A 21,282-nucleotide genomic window follows, 5' to 3' on the forward strand; every position below is an offset into this window, starting at 1 on the left:
CTCAACCTCTCGCACTGAAGTATGCATCTTCTGGATCTTGCGGAGTCACTCCGCCGCTAATCACGCCTTTCAGATCAAACACTTGCCGGCTAGTGACGTCACTTCCTCCCAGCACAGCTAGTGACATCACTTCCTCCCAGTCCTTCCTGCATTCCACCTTGCGTTTCACAGTGGTGTATGACCGTTACAAAATATTGATTTACAGCGGTGTAAATAACCTTTACAAAAATCGCTGGCCAGCAGTTTGTAGAAGTGTCTCTGAGTGCTTCAGGATTAGCCAGAGAACTCTTTAGGGGTGTGAGGGGGACCACTGGATACCAGGAGATACCGGAAGAATAGTTAGGTGTGGGAGGAGGACCACTAGACTCCAGGGAACTGTATAGGGGAGGGAAAGGTCCACTAGAACCCAGGAGACTGTATAGGGCAGGGAGTGGGCCCCTAGATACCAGGGAGCTGTATAGGGAGGGAATAGGCGTTAGACGCCAGGGCAATGCATAGAGCAGGGAGAGGGACCATTAGACACCAGGAAACTTTATAAGGGAGGGATGGCGGGCGGCAGTGGCGTAGCTAAGGGCTATGGGCCCCGATGCAAGTTTTACAATGGGGCCCCCCAAGCACTCTATACATAACAATTGATATATGGCAAAAAGGAAGATGAAGGCACTCTGAGGAAGCTTTGTCTTAAAGCGAAACAGCTGTCAGGCCTCCCTCACCCCCACTGTATACCCTGATGTGTCTTCCCACCGTGGATTAAAGGTATATCTTTTGCAAGCTCAGTGCCTTCATCTTCCCTTTTGCCATATTACAGTGCTTTGTTCTGAGGTGCACGTGCATGCTATGAATACAGAATCCGGTGAAGCGGACCTATGCCTTTCTGTTAACATCTAGTGCCAGTCCTTTCTTCCTCACTGTTGTGCAACATAACAATTGATATAGCGCACAAAAACCTGCCAATGGCAACTACAGTGTCAGAGGTGCAATGTATCTACTGTATAGAAGTGATTATTATGAGCACAGGAACAATAGAAAGCTAATACTGCAGGTGAGGGAGAGCCTCTCCTCTTACGCTTTACTCATTGTGCATAAGACTTTACACACAAAATTCTGCTCTACAAAAATTTCTGCATAAACCCCCAGATCCGGGTCCTGGGGTGTCTTTGCACCTTTGTGCTTCCATAGATGTACAAACATGATGCTCTTGTACAAGCAAACAGAGGCGTCAAAAGGATAAAAGTTGATAAAAAGTTTAAGAATCAGGGGAGGCCGAGGTGGACTCTCCTCTTCCAAATAGACAACAAACTGTTGATAGAGTAACCAAATATTTATTCACACACTCCAGAAAGTGCAACGCGTCTCGCAGGCATATCACACTTCCTCAGGCTATGAACGGAGCATAAAACTCATGTAGGTCTAGTACAAAGCAAAGCACCTCTGGTTACTCTGCTCTATGTTGCTCTGGTATACCAGAACTATGCATACTGCCGATATGGAGAAGGTCTTTAGTGTTCTTTTTTTCCAAAGAAAATGTATTGTTTTTAAGTAGGCCGTATGCCAGGCATGGGCAAACTTGGCCCTCCAGCTGTTAAGGAACTACAAGCCCCACAATGCATTGCAGGAGTCTGACAGCCACAGTCATGACTCATACAGGCAAATGCATTGTGGGACTTGTAGTTCTGTAACAGCTGGAGGGCCGAGTTTGCCCATGCCTGCCGTATGCTTATAGATTTGCTAGAAATCGTTCCAGCAGGTGGCTGGATTGATCAATTTTTGGCCAAAATCCATCTAATCGGTTGATCTCTCCGGATGAAACCTATTGATCGATCGGCTGCATTTCGAGAACGGTTGGCAGATTGATGGCCCTCAGTGCTGCACTGGATAGATTTCAGACTGAAAACTATTAAAAATCTTTTCTAGTGTGTGGCGCAGACCAGATAGATCCCTGTCAAATTTGACAGGGATTGACCTGATGGTCGAATCTGGTGGCCATCCATACTGCTCACGAGTACATGTCTGCACATGCTCAGTAGAACAACGTTGCTTGTGTAGAAAGGAGAAAGACTTGCGCGAGTGGCTTCATTCTACTGGGCATGCCCAGTACAGTTGCTCTCATACACGGATGGGGGCGCGGCCTTTAGAGCATATTCTACAAGCCCTTTGTTGAATATATTCGGATGGACCCAGCAGCGAAACGGTGGCCACAGGAGGATTCGGGAACCCTATTGGACCATCCGGAATCTTCTCTGTACAGAATGTCGCTGCAAGGCTGAAAGCAAGCCAACACCCCCCAGAACCCCCCCACACACTCACACACAAACACCCATGCTGCCACATAACACCCATCCTTCGCTCACTCCACTGGCTTACCCATAAAATCGAGAATTCTTTTTAAGATTGTCTTATTGACATTCAAACCCTTGCACAATCTGGGCCCTGGATACCTTAATCTTAGATCCAAAGGATCTAATAACTTGGTCACCACCAAAGTCCATCTCAAAACCTTTAAAGCCAGAGCCTTCTGTCATGCTGCCTCTACACTACTCCTTGCCACACCCAATCAGGACATCTCCATTCCTGGATGCATTTAAGTCCAAATCAAAGCCCCCTGTTTAGTCTGGCATTTATGAACACCTGATTGTTTCTTCTGTAACACAGTCCGGCCTGCAACCCTGTATTGGTCTGAGACATATCTATGCGCTTTGAGTCCTGTGGGAGAAAAGGGGTTTACAAAAGTTATTGTATTATAGTAAAATTCATTTCAGGCACCCTGTAAGATAATTTGTGGCAGACAAACGTTCATACATACGGTATGTTAGATGACAGGACTATTCTCATTCTTGTGATCTGTCGGCCTGACAGATGCCGTTGTCTGAGCTGTGCAGGAGTTGCCGGTGAACCATGCTAGTTATGACCTCGAATCAGGTGGAAGAATAAAAAGAGGGGTCTACTACTCCAAGATGAAGGAGACTTTTACTACAGCAGCCTGGGGGCAATCTTCTGACCCCCTCAGCCCTCTGCCCTATTTCCAGTAAAAGTGTTGTAGCAAGCCTGTGCTTGTGGTTTTATGGCATGTTTTGGTGTGTTCAATGACACTGCTTACAGTGTAACCAGCATTTAAAAAGGATCTGTAGTGCAAATAAAATAACTAATAAAATTGCTTAATTTTTACAATATTGGTTTATAGATTATGTAGTCAGTGTTTGCCCATTGTAAAACATTCTGACACTTATCACTGGTGGTGACATCTTTAGTTCTGCCAGGTAATCTTTGCAGAATTTTTGTTACTGAGAGTTCTATGCATAGAGGGAGATATTGCTTGTTTGGCAGTTGGAAAAAGACGTTATTTCCAACAATGCAATGAGGTTCACAGACAGCAAACTGTCAGGGGAAGCAGGAGATTTGGGCGCATGAGACAAGTGGACAAAAAGGGCGCCCCCATTCACTCCCATTATAAATATCGCTTAATGGGCGCCGAACAGGGAAAAAAAGGCGCCGGAGATTATTAACGTTTTACAAACGGCGCCCGGAGATTTTTAAGGTTTTATAACTGTGCTTGTGATGATTTAACTTTACAAAATGAGCCCGTGACGAATAACGTTTATAAAGATACTAAATCACTATTTCTAAAACATTTCTAAAACATTATTATCCACCCCAAAAAATTATTTACATTTTTTATTTACATTTTTTATTTATTAATGGTTGTAAAACATTATTATCCATAGGGGGTCTTAGGTTTAGGCACCAACAGGGGGGGTCTTAGGTTTAGGCACCAACAGGGGAGTCTTAGGTTTAGGCACCAACTGGGGGGTCTTAGGTTTAGGCACCAACAGGAGGGTCTTAGGTTTAGGCACCAACAGGGGGGTCTTAGGTTTAGGCACCACCAGGGGGGTCTTAGGTTTAGACACCGCCAGGGGGGTCTTAGGTTTAGGCATCAACAGGGGGGTCTTAGGTTTAGGCACCAACAGGGGGGTCTTAGGTTTAGGCACCAACAGGGGGGTCTTAGGTTTAGGCACCAACAGGGGGGGTCTTAGGTTTAGGCACCAACAGGAGGGTCTTAGGTTTAGGCATCAACAGGGGTCCTAGGTTTAGGCACCAACAGGGGGGTCTTAGGTTTAGGCACCACCAGGGGGGTCTTAGGTTTAGACACCGCCAGGGGGGTCTTAGGTTTAGGCACCACCAGGGGGGTCTTAGGTTTAGGCACCACCAGGGGGGTCTTAGGTTTAGGCACCAACAGGGGGGTCTTAGGTTTAGGCACCACCAGGGGGGTCTTAGGTTTAGGCACCACCAGGGGGGTCTTAGGTTTAGGCACCACCAGGGGGTCTAGGGGTTAGGGATAGGTACAGGGAGGGTTTTTAACAAACGTAAATATAAGTTTCAGTTCAGAAACAGGGAAGATTAACGTTTTAAGAATTGCCGATCTCCTACACATTATTTAATGATTTATAAATTCTTAAAACACTATTTCTAAACGAAATTCTACACAATATTTTTATAAACGATAATACTGCTTATCGTTTACACCACGCGCCCTTTTTTCCCGACGCCCTTTTTTGATGTGCACTGTCAGGACCATGGTCATGACTAGTGTTGATCAAACACCCAGTTATTCGGGCTCGGGTCGGCTCGGCCGGACATGGTCCGGATGTGCGGGATATTGGGCCGAACACCGAGCCTAATTGAAGTCAATGGGGACCCGAGCATGCCTGCTTTAGCATCATGTGTGGGCTGTTCAAGTCCGCAAAGACTTGCGTGTCCCTTGCAAGGAAGGCCAGTGTGCAAGAGGTCTCAGAAAAAAATATGTTTTTGAATTTGTTAAAGTAATTTAATTGTACCATAGTATCCCTTTAATGCATTTCTGCATAGGGGAAAATGCAGAAGAAGACAAAAAGAGTATAAAAGTGGCCAAACAGAGCAAAAGAAACAATCTATAAAACCATCTTGGGGTGAGAATGAATCCAGCTCATTCCATTCCTCTTCTTCTACTGCAGTGCTTACCTGCTGCTCAATCACAGCTCTTTTCACTGACCTAATTATATATTAGCAGAGACAAGGATTTTGAAGAAGTCAATTGAAGAGGAGTAAGGAGAATTGTTAACTTTAGAGTCTAAATTAGTGTTCCCCATGGCTCTATCCAAAATGAGCCTATCAGAAGAAGGAAGATTGGGCAGTAGTGGAGAGCCGTGTATCACAATTTCTGGATATAATGAAACCCATTTCTAGTAGTTATAGACCGCTGGGGTCACAAGTTACCAACAAGGAAAGTAATAACTTTATTCCTGTGACTACAGATGCATCTCAACCTGCCTAAATAATCCTTCCTACAGAGAACCTTCGTCTAGCAGTATTTGTAGGAATCGGCAAAGATAACATAACCCGATAATTTGAGCCATCCGCTCTTCTGGTAAGATCTCAAAACAAAGGAGGCTCGCTGGGCAACTCTTATGTTTATCTGCATCATATTTTGCCTTGCTGTGTAAATCTCTTCTGACTGGTTGTATCTTTATTCTAAACTGGCTAAACCCATGCAAGGTGTTCCGGGCAAAGCAGGGATTTTGGACGCAACGGCGACAGGTTCTGTAAACTGCATAGCACATTGCGCCTATGGTGCGCAGGGGTGGTAATTTGGGTGCAAGTGCCTGCATCGTTTTTGTGTTTGACTACATTGTAAAAATAAGAGAAATCGAGAGCCTACTATAGTGTAGTATTTTTGTCCAATGGTAAAAAGAAAACAATATAAGATATACTCACAAACATAGGTTGCTGACAAGCAACTACTATCAAGGTGTTAGGGGAACTTGACCTGTCCCCTCGGGTAGATTAAGATGTCGCTCTATGTAGGCAGGCAGAATGGGGGCCGACATCTGCACCACAGGTGGACTAGTAATATTTATATCAGAAACACAGAGGCGCCAAAAGGATAAAGAAATGTTCAAATAAAAATAAGGGAAGAGGTACTCACCTCCGCATAGAAGATTCAAATGGATCAACGTTTCAAGAGTATTCTTTAATAATGTACTCCAATAATTGCAACACGTTTCGTAGGAAACATCCCACTTCCTCAGGCTGTGGAACAGGAGCAGCTGATCCGTTATCAAAGCAAGTGTGGCATCTCACAGAGGTGAGTACCTCTTCCTCTATTTGTATTCAAACATTGTTTTATCTTTTTGGCGCCTCTGTGTTTCTGATACAAGTATTGACTACATTGTAGTTGAACTGAGATAACGGTAGGGACGGCTCACAGAAGGGTGATTTGTTTGGCTGCACTGCAGCCAGACTGATATAGCGGAAGGGATGGCACCTAGATCATTTGTGAGCTCGACGTCTCTGTAGCCAAACTCAAAGGCCTGGAACCCACTGAAATCCGCAAATGCAAAACGCAACCGCTAGCGTTTTGCATGAGCGGTTTGCAAGCGGATTCATGCGAGTTTTCGGTCGCGTTTTGCAACAGTGTATTTTTTTCCTCAGCGGTTGTGTAGCGTTTTGCGTTTCGCGTTTTTATCCTGATTGGTCCTGTGAGTTATTTTTAATTTTGTTACAGTGTGCTGAACCGCAAAACGCTAGCAAAACCGCTCAGTTTAGGTTTTGCTGAGCGTTTCTGCTAGCGTTTCAATACTTTACATTGAAGCGCTAACGCTCCCAAAATGCTGCAGGTCCTGCGTTTGCGTTTCTGGGAAACGCAAACGCTCCTGTGGAAGTTGCCCCATCCATTAACATCAGCTGAGCGTTTTGGCAAAACGCTAGCGTATCGCAGCGCTGCCAAAATGCTCAAAAAAACGCTCTTGTGGGTTCCAGCCCAAATAGCGGCAGGGTCGGAAGATTAGTGTGAGAGAACAGATTGCACACCATGAGAAGAGCATGCAAACTCCATGCAGATAGTATCCTGGCTGGCACTCGGTATCAGTGTTATCCCACTGATCGTTCAGCAAATTGTATCGTTGGTGGGCCACCTTTACTCTCCAAAATACAGAAAGTATAAAAAAAAACAGATCTGACAGGATTTGGACTAGTCCACCTTCTCATGGGGGATTCTAAGTATTTCCTTTTAGTTTTTAGAAAACTGCTGCCTGGAAAAGATCTATACCAGGCATGGGCAAACTTGGCCCTCCAGCTGTTAAGGAACTACAAATCTTACAATGCATTTGCCTTTATGAGTCATGACTGTGGCTGTAAGACTCCTGCAATGCATTGTGGGACTTGTAGTTCCTTAACAGCTGGAGGGCCAAGTTTACCCATGCCTGATCTATACAAAGATGTTGGCCAGTCTCCCTGCTCGCCTGCACGCTATTTTGGTAGTTGGACTAAGCAACTGCCGTTCAGTAAGTGCTTTTGAAAATCCAGAGAATCCCCTATGAGGAGATAGACTAGTACAAATCCTGTCAAATGTTTTCAACCTACTGTAACGGTGGCCACTAACGGTACAATTTGCCAAACCATCCTTTACGAAAGATTTTTTGCATGTATGATCGGAAATTATCGTTTGTGACCTCTAATAGACAAAAATCTCCTAACCAATCCAATCAGATTGATGGGACTAATCATGAAAATCTGATCGATTTCACTAATCTGATCGGATTGGTTAGGAGATTTTTGTCTATAAGTGTTCCGATCATCGTAAACAACCGTTCGGCAGATTGTTTCGTTACTTGCCACCTTTATGAGTGACAGCACTGATGTAAAAAAGTTATTGAAAAGTGCCTTTTAGGCCTTGTTCACATCATAAATCGCCAGCGATACACCAAGCACTGAGCGATTTAGGGCCTGTTTCCACTAGAGCGAATCTGCGTGCGTTTCCTGCATGCAGATTCGCATAGACAATACAAGTGGATGGGCCTGTTTCCACTTGTCAGGATTTCTGAGCGTTTTTCTGGGCAGAAAAAATCTGCACGACAGAGCCGTCAGTATTCGCATGCCGCACACCCGCAAGCGAATCGCCGCTAATGTAATGTAATAGGAAAACCGCAAGCATTTTAGTCTTGCGGTTTTCCCGGCGATTCCACGTGCGTTTCCGCTTAAAAATCCATGTCAATGCTTGCCGGCATTGACATGGTTAAAATCGCGTTACATAAACCGCGAGCGGTTCCGCATGAAAATCCGCATAGAAACGGCAACGCAACCGAATGCGGATTTGTTGCCGCGATTTACCTGTCTAAATCGTGCCGCACAAGTGGAAACGGGCCCTTATTGAGAGTTTTTAAAGCACTTTTCCCTGCGCTCTAAGCTTAGAAAAACGTCAGTCAAAAAGTGAACTCTGACCAGAAAAAAGAATAAATACAATGTATTTATTCTTAAAAGCGCTGGGGAAATCTCTATTCAAAGCTCTTTTTCAAGCGCGTTGCGATTTCCCTATATTCCCTTCCATTGGGCCAAAGCCCTCAGAAAATGGTACAGGTATCGCTTTTGCGAGTGGAAAGCAATCGAAACTCACATGTGAACACTCTCATAGGAAATCCCTGCACAAGAGCTTTTAGGGTTGGAACCCACTAGAGTGATTTTCTAAACTTTTAGGAAGCGATTCAAACCATTAGCAATTTCCCTAAACACTCAGCTAATGTTAATGGATGGGCCAAATTCCACTGGAGCGATTGCGATTACCAAATCACAAAACGCAGGACACGCAGCATTTTTAGCATTTAGCGTTAGCGTTTCTGCAATGTTAAGTATATGAAAGCTGGCATAATCTCTCATCAAAACCTACACAGAGCGATTTTGCTAGCGTTTTGAAGTTACTGTACACTGTAAAAAAATTAATTGAAAGGACCAATCAGAATTAAAAACGCTAATCGCTACACAATCGCTGGCAAAAGCCTTACACTTTTTAAAATCGCCACCAAAAACGCTCATGAAATCGCTCACAAAATGCTCACACAAAACACTAGTGATTGCGATTAGCGATAGCGTTTTGTAGTGAGTTCCAGGCCTTAGGTCAATTTCTAAAATAGCAAGCGCTTAAAAAAATCCGCAATCGCTCATAGTGTGAACAAGTCCTTACTCTCCACAATTTTCAGGATGAGGGTTATACAAAAATTGTTTTTTTTAGCAGATTCGATTGGCTTTGAGCAGATCTGCCAGTGATCTGTCAAACCCAACATGTTTGATTGATAAACTTTCTATTTGTTTCAGTCAGTTTATTAATTGAAAGGGTGAGCAGCTGCAGCAGTGATTGTTACACAAGCGTGAGGGGTCAGGAATAGCAGGGATCACTGACTGCAGTGGACAATGTATTGAAAGGTTTGAATGATTTTCAGGGAGATTTCTGCTGAGATCTCATCGGGCTCACGTGGGTTAAATTAGTACATGGCTCACTGCTCTCTGATCAAATTCTAATTGGGATTGGGAAATGATTGCTTGCTTGCTGGATCAAGCTATAGTATCGCTGTTTTTTTACTTTAGGGAATTTCCAGTTTTGATGATTAAAAAGCAATCCTGCAGTTCACATTTATTTATCTATATACCGTTTTTTTTTTTTGGACCATAAGATGCTCCTGACCATAAGACACATCTCGGTTTAGAGGACAAAAACCAGGGGAACAACTATATACTAAACCTGGTGCATTCATGGTGAAGGGGTATCTAGTGGATTATGCCCCCTTGTACCTCAAGCCCCCTTGTACATCTTTTGCCTTCCTGAGTTCTCCTGTTTCCCCCTTGTGTCCGCCTCTGTCCTCCTTGTGTTCTCCTCTGTTCCCCGTGTGTCCTCCTCTGTCCTCCTTGTGTTCTCCTCTGTCCCCCGTGTGTCCTCCTCTGTCCCCCTTGTGTTCTCCTCTGTCCCCCTTGTGTCCTCCTCTGTCCCACACTTTTTTGGCTTGTAAGCTACTTTACAACCTGCAGAGTCCACGAGATCTACCTGCCCCTGCACCCCCCCCCCCCCCCCAGCATACATAAGGATTCTTCTCCTCAGTTTTGATGGTTACATCTGGATCACAGACAAATCAGTAGGGTTTGATTCACTAAGCTACACTGCTCAAGCAGCACAGCTTAGTGTGGCAGCGCAAGTAACATTTTAAAAGTAGGCACACTACTGCTGTAGCATGGCCCAATAGGCTGCCTGTCACTTGACAAGAGAAGCTGAAGATGTGGCTGACACGCTGCCCAGCCGATCAACTGTATACACATCACCATGGCAACAGGGACATGAGCCCTACTGTCCCAGTTTGAAACCTGTATGGCTCTCACGGAATTGCATTTTAAAATATGTGGCGTTTATGGCTCTTTCAGACAAAAAGGTTCCTGACCCTTGGGTTAGGTCATAGTAATGTTTACCAATATTTTACTATCGGAATGAACTTACTTATTTATTGTATTTTTAAAGCGCCAACCTTTTACGCAGCGCTGGACATTAGTTTAGGTTATAGACAATATTTAGGGGTGACATACAGCAATAAGCCAATACAGGAGTACACCAAAAACGAGATCACGCGGCACAGTAAGGCCTCTTTCCCAGTGGGACGTTGCGTTTGATGCGACGTTAAAGTCGCACAACGTGCCCCTAACGCAACGCATGTTGGTTTTGAAGTTGGACATTATTTTAAACTGCGTTATGTGTCTCTCGGTGCGCCGTTTTCGTTGCATACTGATGGAACGAAAGTGACGCATGCCTCACATTTAAAAAACAAATCAAAAAACATTACTGAGCATGTGCAAACAGTCCAACGCAGATAATAACGCTTATAACGCACAGCATGCAGCACTTTCTAAATATTGCTACACGTTACACACAACGCAACGTGTGCACTGTGAATGTCGCACAGACTTTGTTTGCGCAGTCTGCATTATTACGTTTTATAACGTGTGACTTTAACGTCACACTGTAAAAGCAGCCTTAGGCCCCGTTCACACTGCACGCGTTTCCAGCCGCGTTTTGGAAACGCGTGCAGGTGGCCGACACGCACGACATCAGACATTGCATAGAGTGCAATGTCTGATGTTCACACTGCATGCGTTCCGGACCTGTGCGGTCTGGGAACGCATGCTGCACGCATTTTTTGCAAAAACGCATGGCTGTCCCATTCACTTTTCAGTGATGGGATCAGCCACGCAACGCATACAAACGCGGATGGCGTGCGTTCGTACGCGTTGCGTTTCGCGTGCGTGCCCGTCCGCGTTTGTAATGTGAACGAGGCCTAAGAGTACAAGGTAATGCTTAGTCGGTCACTGGATGGGAGCATAGAGATTAGACGATTGGAGTTCACTTGTAGAATATTGGTCATTTTAACAATATTCTACTAGCTTCTATATTTGGCACTCTGTTTACCAGGCACATTCTTTACATGCACGCCCATTGCAGTGGTACACTTGCGTCATTTTAACATTTACATCCGTAATAGGCAGAGGATGGGGTACAGTGATAATTCTTTTCCTTTTTACCCTGGAATTTGGAATTATGGTGTTACGGTCTGGTGCTATCTGTTCTGAAGCCCGACTGCTGTAACTTTATTTTGTGATTACAGCAAATGTACATCATATTTATCTGACAAAGTAAGAAGAATGTCTGTGCCACGCACGGCAGAGATTGACAGGCTGTCAGACAAATCTCTCACCCGCCAAAAATGGAACGTACATCTCTACTCTTCCCTCTATTCACACCTTATCACAATCAGAACTACAATTTGCTATAGGCAGGCGGGATCCGGGAGCTTACTAATGCATTGTAAATTCACGATAATTTGCACGCTGTGAGGAACACCTATGGGAGGAACGGCACACGCGGGCGTTATCATTAGAAATGTATTATCAGGGGACGGCGGGGAAGAGCACACAGCATTTCCTATCCGCGGCGGCGGTAAAAACAGCTTAGCTGGCTTTCAGCTCCTTTTGCTAATAATTGTTTGGATAATTTGTTTGCCCTTGTTTTCTGTGTTACAGCTGAGGAAACACGGAAGGCGCAAGATGGAGGAGGAGGCAGCACAGTAAAGCAGACCTGTCACACACCTGTTCCTCCTCAAGGTAAGCAAAGCTTGTGATGAAGCAGTATGTAATCGCTGGATGTGAAAACTCTAGTGATACTAGGGGCTTGAGTCACAAAGCGATGCTAACTGTTAGCACGCCTGTGAAAACCCCCTTAGCACGTCTAAACGAGCTTTTCGCGCATAAAACTTTACGCGTGCACTGCACAGAGCGCAGGGCGCTCCGCGCGAAGTGCCCATTAAAGTCTATGGGACTTAGCGCGCGCATAAGACTTTTCGCGCGCAAAACTTTGCGCGCGGTACTTAGCCTACTTAGCACCCTGGTTAGCATGCCTAAAGACTTTAGACGTGCTAAGTAGGTTAGCACCGCTTTGTGAATCAAGCCCTAGATGTCTTAAAGAGAGCCCGAGGTGGTGCGGGGCTGAGCAGATCAGCTATTCACAAAAACCGCCGCTCCCTGCCACTCCTGTGGGCCGCACTGGTTCACTTTCACAACGCTGCACTGAGAGACTGTGTGTCTCTCATAGCGTGCAGGGAGGCGGGGGAGCGGCAGGAGGCGTGGCCGGGGAGAGAGAGCTGCCCAATGGCATCTCTGGAGACCCTTCAGGAACGCCCCTGGCGGGTGTTTTGAACAGAGAATTCCTTTCATTAATGTTTACCTCCAAAATAGCGACAAATATTGTCACAGCACGGCGGTGGGGGGGGGGGGGGGACGACTACGACAAAGAGCGGTGTCAGGGGGACACAGAGGCATGTCAGTAGGCAGAGAACATGCCTCTGTGTCCCATCTGCCCATCTCGGGTTCTCTGATTCACCTGATGTGACTTGAGACATGATGAGATAAACATATACACATATAGTACTAGCCCTAGGAAAAATATTACCAGAAGCCCCTTTGTGTTTTCCAGCACAGAAGGTAAACCTTAGATTTTTTTTTTTGTTTTTAACTTTTTGGCCACTAGCTGGAAGTTACCAGGAAGTGTTCAATCTTTCTTTAACTACACTTTCTACTTTCACTTTTCTGAATCAACAGGCCTTGTGATTTCAAGGCATGTTTATTTATTTAATTATTCAATTGGCCTTGAATCGCGCTCCCCTTCACCAATTTCTGCCGTGTAAATGCCACCGTGAACGAGCGGTGGGAGCACGCGCGCCCACCCCCTGCATTTAGCTCGGCTCCTATCTGGACAGCTATAGTCATCCAGATAGAATAAAGCAGTGATCTGCAAACCTGGCTCTCCAGCTGTTAAAGGGAAGGTTCAGGGAGGGTGGGTAAAAAATAAAAATCAAATTCCACTTACCTGGGGCTTCCTCCAGCCCGTGGCAGGCAGGAGGTGCCCTCGCCGCCGCTCTGCAGGCTCCCGGTGGTCTCCGGTGGCGCGCCCGACCTGGCCAGGCCGGCTGCCAGGTCGGGCTCTTCTGCGCTCCAAGTCCTGGTACTTCTGCGTCCCACGCCGGCGCTCTGACGTCATCGGACGTCCTCCGTGCTCTACTGCGCATGCGCAGTAGTTCTGCGCATGCGCAGTAGAGCCCGGAGGACGTCCGATGACGTCAGAGCGCCGGCGTGGGACGCAGAAGTTCCGGGCCTTGGAGCGCAGAAGAGCCCGACCTGGCAGCCGGCCTGGCCAGGTCGGGCGCGCCACCGGAGACCACCGGGAGCCTGCGGAGCGGCGGCGAGGGCACCTCCTGCCTGCCACGGGCTGGAGGAAGCCCCAGGTAAGTGGAATTTGATTTTTATTTTTTACCCACCCTCCCTGAACCTTCCCTTTAAGGAACTACAAGTCCCACAATGCATTTGCCTTTATGAATCATGACTGTAGCTGTCAGACTCCCGCAATGCATTGTGGGACTTGTAGTTCCTTAACAGCTGGAGAGCCAAGTTTGCAAATCACTGGGATAAAGTGGTTACAAGGAAATAAATATGGCAGCTTCTATATCGCTCTGTTCAGGTGTGTTTTAAAATCATCATGCAGCTGTAGGACTGAACTCTGTATCTTTCAACAGCTAATCCTTTATAGCGCTCCTTTAGGCCGTGTGCACGCATGGCAGAAACACTTGCGGATCGGGAAACACTGCGTTTTCTGCAGCAATGTTAGTCTATGAGACGCAGAAGGACCTGCGTTGCACTCGCGATTTACAGTAAGCGTTCTGCAGACGCTGGTATTGTTGCATACTATGCAGGATGGCTGCCAAAACACACATAATGAAAGTCTATGGTAATGCAAATGCATTTCGTTTTTCATACGGTTTTTACTGCGTTTTTAATTAAAAAGTAAAGATCAATGATGTGTTTCTGCTTCCTGTTGTCTTCCTAGTGATTTGCATAAATAAAAAAAAACTCATGTAAAACGCATATACGTTTTGCATTAGCGAACCACAAATGCATTAAATTGCACGCAAAACTCATGAAAAACGCATCTGCGTAAAAAACCGCAAACGCACAAAGCACTAAAAGCGCTAAAGAAAATCGCAACCCTTCTAAAACGCTACTTTTTTACGCTATGTCATATGTGAACCCCGGGTCAAGAAAATATGGGGAAAAAATGGTGCACAGTGATAAATCTTATAAAACGGCATTTATAGCTTTAAGGATATGCAGTAACTTTAAAACGTTATTTATTGTTGGTCTGACCGCCGCCCCTCATGTCCTGCTGTGTCCCCCAGTGATTTCATCTCTGCTCCGGCCTGGAGTGTAATGCTACAACAGTCCTACCCACGCAGATCTTATGAACAGCTGGTGGATGTATCTGCTCGCTGCCGCTGGAGACTTTCTGATCCACCAATCACGCGGGGGGGGGGCGCTGCTCCAGAACCGCCAATCACCGCTGCTCATTTCTCTGCTCCGTCTGGTAATTGGATGCGATGGTCTCGGAGGCGGGAGCATTGGGTCCAATTAGCAGACGGAGCAGAGAAATGAGCAGCGGTGATTGGCAGTTCTGGAGCAGCGCTGATTGGTGGATCAGAAAGTCGGCAGCGAGCAGATACATCCACCAGCTGTTCGTAAGGTCTGCGTGGGTAGGACTGTTGTAGCATTACACTCCAGGCCGGAGCAGAGATGAAATCACTGGGGGACAAAATTGGACTTGCGAGGGGGGCAGGGGAGGCAGAAAACAGGAACCGGGGGACACAGCAGGACATGAGGGGCGGGGGTCAGACCAACGATAAATAAAGTTTTAAAGTTACTGCATATCCATTAAAACTATAAATACCGTTTTAAAAGACTTATCACTGTGCGCCATTTTTTCCCCGCGCCATTTTTGACTGTACGCGTGAACCCAGCCTGAATGGGGTAAGTGATTTAACCTCCTTGGCGGTAACCCCGAACGTAATTCGGGGTAAGCCGCGCAGGAGGTTTTCTCAGGCCCTGCTGGGCCGATTTGCGTAATTTTTTTTTTTTTTTGCTGGACGCAGCTAGCACTTTGCTAGCTGCGCCAGCACACCGATCGCCGCCGCCCCGCGCTCGATCGCCGCTATCCGCGCCGCCGTAGAGCCCCCCCCCCAGACCCCTGCGCTGCCTGGCCTATCAGCGCCAGGCAGCGCTAAGGGGTGGATCGGGACTCCCTTAGACGTCATGACGTCGGTGACGTCATCCCGCCCCGTCGCCATGGTGACGGGGGAAGCCCTCCAGGAAATCCCGTTCTTTGAACGAGATTTCCTGATCGCCTATCGCCGGAGGTGATCGGAGGGGCTGGGGGGATGCCGCTGAGCAGCGGCTATCATGTAGCGAGCCCTAGGCTCGCTACATGATTTTAAAAAAAAAAATAGCAAAAAAAACGGCAGCGCTGCCCCCTGGCAGTTTTTAATATACCGCCAGGGAGGTTAACTGAGTAACGAGTAGGGATGGTCAGTGAGATGCAGATAATTGATGCAGAATGATGCAAATGTTTAAGAAGCCAGTGGGGTTTGGGCCATTTTCAAGCTGCATACATTTGCATAAACAATTTGCATAATTCTGCATCAACTCAAATTCATTAGCGTCTTTGACAATCCCTGCTAGGGAGGAAACACAAGAACTCAACTCACTTTAGGCCTGGAACCTGCTAGAGCGCTTTTTTGAGCATTTAGGGAGTGCTTTAAATCGCTAGTGATTTTCCTAAACGCTCTGCCAATGTAAATTAATGTTAGCAAAATCGCAATCGCAGGACATGCAGCATTTTGGGAGCATTTGCGCTTCAATGTAAAGTATTGAAGCGCTGGCAAATTGCTCATGAATCGCTACGCATAGCAATTTGTCCGTGATTTTAAACTACTGCAAACTGTAAAAAAAAGTACGGTAATAATTTGAAACAACCAATCAGAATTAAAATCACTAATTGCAAATGGCAATCACAATCGCTGTCAAAAAGCTTACACTTTTTAACTTCTTGCCGACCGGCTAACGCCGATGGGCGTGGCCGCCGCGGCAGCCCCAGGGCCACCTAACGCCGATTGGCGTCAAGTCCTGGGGCTCTGTTTTGCAGGAGATTGCACGCAGGTTGCGCGTGCATCTCCTGCTCAGGGGGCTGAGCTCCGCCCGCCTTCAGTCTCCTAGCGGCGATTGCCACTCGGGAGACTGGAAAGATGGCGAAACCGCCGTCTATTTACATGTACAGCGCTGCGATCAGCAGCAGCACTGTACTGGGGACAGCCGTGTGACACGGCTGTCCCCCTGGGGTACAAGAGAATGATCGGCTCTCATAGGCAGAAGCCTATGACAGCCGAACGCCGTGATTGGCCGGCTGGGGAGAGGGAGGGGATTTGAAAAAACAAAACAAAACAGTAAACAGTAAAAAATTATCAAAAAATGGCAACATAAATATTTATATAAAAAAAAAATAAACACAAAGGGGGCAATCAGACCCCACCAACACAGAGCTCTGTTGGTGGGGAGAAAAGGGGGGAAGAGGGAATCACTTGTGTGCTGTGCTTTGCGGCCCTGCAGCTTGGCCTTCAAGCTGCAGTGGCCAATTATGCAAAACACAGGCTGGTCTTTGGGGGGGGAGGGGGTTTACCACTGTGGTCCTCAAGTGGTTAAAATCGCTACCAAAATCACTACCAAAATCACAGGAAAACACTCATGAAATCGCTTACGAAACGCAATTTAAAAGCGATTGCGCTAGCGATTTTTAGTAGGTTCCAGGCCTGACTTTCACTTATACAGGGATGGTCAGAAATGCCCATTTCCAATTCCGTCGAAATTCTGATTTCCGCCAATTCCAATTTCCGTTGTTCCAGTTTCTAATTTTCCATTTCCCAGATTTTTGAGAAGTATTTTATTAGTCATTTTTTGCTTTAGAGAATGCAAGAAATGAAAAACTAAACATGGGAAATCGGAAAAACGGTCTTGTGATTGGTCTACAATTACTGCAGTAATCCGATTTTTGCAGACTTCTGCATTCTCCGATTGGTCCAATGCTTTCGAGTTCTGTGATTAGGCTAAAATAACCCAGTTGCAGTAAATCGGATATCCGCAAAATTCGGTTTTCCAAATTGTGATTGGAAATGCAGAAATTTTAATTTCGTGGGCTCCGAACGACCATCCTTACATTTATTATACCGTACGAAGTTTGGCGTGCCGCTTTCATTGCAGGTAAACAATGATGTTTCCTTCTTTCATTTCTGTTGTCTGCGTTTCTCCCACGTTTACTTCAGATAAGACAGACGGCAAAGAATTGATATAACATGGAATTATTGTAAAAGGTCAAGCTTTAGTGTTCTCGGCTTTCTTAGTAGTTTTGTCTTTTTTTTACGTCTATAAATAAGTCAGCTAGCCTGATGCTTTTCTGGTACATCTTGTGTGCTAATGTAGCATCAATGTTCTCTTCTTGTATTATTTTGTGTAGATATCATTGAGGTAGGTGCCAAATTTGCTGAAATCGCTTTTGTTTTGTGGCATACGAAAAATACACACCATGGTGGTCATAATAGAAGTCATTTTTTGCGTTCGCATGCATTCCACTGCAGCTTTTTCCCCCGTACCTTATACCTGATGAAACAGGATCAGATTATTATGAAATCCCAGATATAGATTGCATTTCTTAGTGGAAAAGGGCCCTAATTCTCAGTGGAAAAGGGACCTAACTGTATTATTATGTTTGCAGTGCTGGCCACAAAGAGTTGATGTCTTTCAGCAGTGGGAGGAGATAGACTGCGTCAGGTGATCTACTTTGTGCTGTGGAAGGAACTCTCTCTCTCTCTCTCTACTGAAAATAAGGAGCTACTGAATGTGTCCACACTGGCACTTCCAGTGCATTTATTGCAATAACTATAGATGTACAAGGCACAAATGAATGCAAACTCACTAAAATATGCATTTAAAAAAAATGGGAGGCTCATCTAGCGGCACCCAATAAATGTCAGTGACATTAAGTCTGCTTTCACAGTGAGACGTTACAGGCGCACGTTAGAGCAGCATGTAACGCTTCCCAACGCACAGCAATGTAACTGCAATGGGCTGTTCACAGTGCCCACGTTGCGTTACATTGTAACACTGCACGTCAATCTAAGGTGCAACATGCTACGGCGTTAGAGCGGCTTTGCCGCGTTAGCCTGCTTGCACAGGCGCAGTGATTAGCCACATGGCTAATCAGAGCCGGGACAAGGTCTTCCGGCACCCAAGGCTGAGACACCAAAGTGCGCCCCCCCCCATCCCTCCCACCCCAGCCGTCACACACTGATTGCTATTAGACTAAGAGGCGCCACAGGGCCCACAACCTCCCCAACACTTCCTGCAGCCCCATACGCCTGGATCACTCCCACGCCGCCGTCCTCCACTTGCTGGAACCGCCGGTACCGGGTCCCGTCATTGCCGCGAGTCGGCAAGTCGGCCGGCGGACGCGGCCAATTCTCCGCATCACAGGGGGCTCCCTCCATACAGGTACGCGTGCGGCTGCCTACTGCGCAGCCGCATGCGTACGGGTATGGAGGGAGCCCCTGTGATGCGGACAATTGGCCGCGTCCGCCGGAAATGACGGGCCCGGTACCGGCGGATCCAGGAAGTGGAGGATGGCGGCGTATGAGCGATTCAGGCTTATGGGGCTGGAGGAAGCCCCTGGTATGTATACAATCTTTTTTCTATTTCAACGTAGCATTCCTCTCTGGTTCCCTTTAATATCTAGTTATATGGCTTGCAGTCACTGCTATGTATCCCCTTTTCTTATTTCTTTCTGCTTCAAACACAATTCGGAATGATAGCTGAATGAATTCTGCGCCCCCTCCTACACTGCGCCCTGAGGCTGGAGCCTCTCCAGCCTATGCCTCGGCTCGGCCCTGTGGCTAATTAATATTCACTGCACTGTGCTGACGTTACTGGCGGGACCACGTGATGCGGAGTGTTCCGCTCACGTGGTCTCCACCAGCGCATGCGTACTATAGTACGCATCACGGACACATCAAAGAGCCGCTTAACGCGGCTCTTTGCTAACGTCCTCTGCCACCACCACCATGCGTTGCGTTAGGTGCACGTTATGCGACCTTAACGTAGCACCTAACGCAACGTCTTAGTGTGAAAGAAGCCTAAAGTTTTAATAAGCACGAACATATACTTTTGATTGGCCAAACTTGCTTTTAGGCTGACCGCTGACACTGAAAGCCTCGCGCTCGGTAAAAGCAGATGCTGTCTTTTGATAACTTGATCTGCTAGGTTATATTTTTTACTCTCTAGTGTAAATTTAACATTACGTATCTATGGAAACAAGACAACCTGCTGTATAGACTGCGCCACGTTGTGTCCTGATGAAAGGAAACACTGCAATTAGGCACCGGTCTGCTCTGACACGTGTTTGCTGCACTCGGGGAATAGAGCAATGCCTTACCAAGTATTTTTTCTATTTATATATATATAAAAAAAAAAAAAAAAAAAAAAAGCTCAGGCAGTCTTTCAAACACCAGGCTTCATCTGCTAAAAGGATGCTAGACCGCTTGCATAAAGTTTATTGAAATCTGTTGGGTGAATTTCTGTACTAAATTATTATGGATGATTTCCTATACGAAACTATCCGTGCATTTCTATAAACACATTTATTGTTGCCCAGGATAACCATTTTATGATCTCATCAAACTCCTCCTCCAATCCAGTGTGACCTGAAGTGACCCCGATTCTCCATCGCTATTGACAAAGCCCTTTTCACAGTTTAAAGTGAACCTCCAGACTAAAAATCGACTCAGCAGCACTGAAAAGGCTTGGTGTTTCTTTAACAGTTTCACAGCATCAGAACTTTGTTTCTCTTATACAAGCCTCATTTTTAGCTGCACAGACGAAAACTGCCCGGGCAGTTTTCCCCTTATGCTGTGCAAAGCATGATGGGATTTCTGATGATGTTGTTCTCGTTCTGCTATTTTGGTGCAATTTTTTTTTTTTTTTACATTTTGAATTTGACATTTGAAGCCTAGTGTGTGCAGCTGGGAGGGGTTATCAGGACACAGGACAGTTGGAACTGTGTCTCATGCTCCCTGTCACCTCCTTTCAACCAAAAAGATGGCTGCCCCCATGAATCACAAACATTTGCCTGTTCTTTTAAAACAGGGTTGGTAAAAGATTATATTACCTATCTATTCTAATTAACATAACTAATGTAACTTAATAACAGTATGTTTGTTTAGGCTGAAGTTCCCTTTTAAGTAAACTGAGGATTTATCACTCACAGGAGGTAAAAAGAGAAAATTGTACACAAAATGGAAGGAGCTGCCCCAATGTAATATGCTGTTATGTAAATCATGCATGCACCACCATCTACTGCCTGCTGGTGGCAGTATTGACTTGGACTGTCCTGGAATTCAATTGTCCACCAGCAGGTGGCTGTATCCTGCTTCTGGCAGCCCTGGACTTCCGCCATCCACCAGCAGGTGGCTTTCTGCTGACTGTGAAAAAGACCTGCAGTTGCTTGTCTGACCTGCGGGAGATTCAGGAGCACTTTGTGCAGGACCACACCACCGGCTGCATCCTGTGTGTGCTAATGCGTTGACTATTTGAAGAGACTCTGAAGCGAAAATAAAACTCGCTTCAGAGCTTATATTCACCACGCCACGATCACGCGGCTAAACGGGGGTCCCTTACCTCCCAAATCCCCTCGTGAAGTCCCAGGGATCTCTTCCTGGTGAGGCAGGGCTAATGGCCACAGCCCTGCCTCCATGCGTGTCTATCAGCGCGTATCTCCGCCTCTCCCCCGCCCCTCTGTCTTCCTTCACTGAGAGGGGCGGGGGAGAGGCGGCAATGCGCCGCTGATAGACGCGCTGAGAGGCAGGGCTGCGTCCGTTAGCCCTGCCTCAACAGCAGCAAAATCTATGACCAAGTTGGTCGTGGATTTTGCAGGGGGGGATTTGGGAGGTAAGGGACCCCCGTTTAGCCACGGGATAGCGGCGTTTTAGCAGGGGCACACATGCCCCTGCTGAATATAAGCTC

General features: G+C 46.4%; 1 protein-coding gene across 7 annotated transcripts in view; it reads left to right on the forward strand.

Moving 5' to 3' along the window:
* Positions 1–21,282, forward strand: part of FAT3 (FAT atypical cadherin 3) — an 863,405-nt gene that overhangs the window by 117,047 nt on the left and 725,076 nt on the right. For all 7 annotated transcript variants that reach the window (XM_068266799.1, XM_068266797.1, XM_068266801.1 and 4 more), the window contains exon 2: positions 11,863–11,943. The gene's annotated coding sequence lies outside the window, so the exon portion shown is untranslated. The remainder of the gene's footprint in view (positions 1–11,862; positions 11,944–21,282) is intronic.

Source organism: Hyperolius riggenbachi, chromosome 2 (assembly GCF_040937935.1).
Source record: "Hyperolius riggenbachi isolate aHypRig1 chromosome 2, aHypRig1.pri, whole genome shotgun sequence".
NCBI lineage: Eukaryota > Metazoa > Chordata > Amphibia > Anura > Hyperoliidae > Hyperolius > Hyperolius riggenbachi.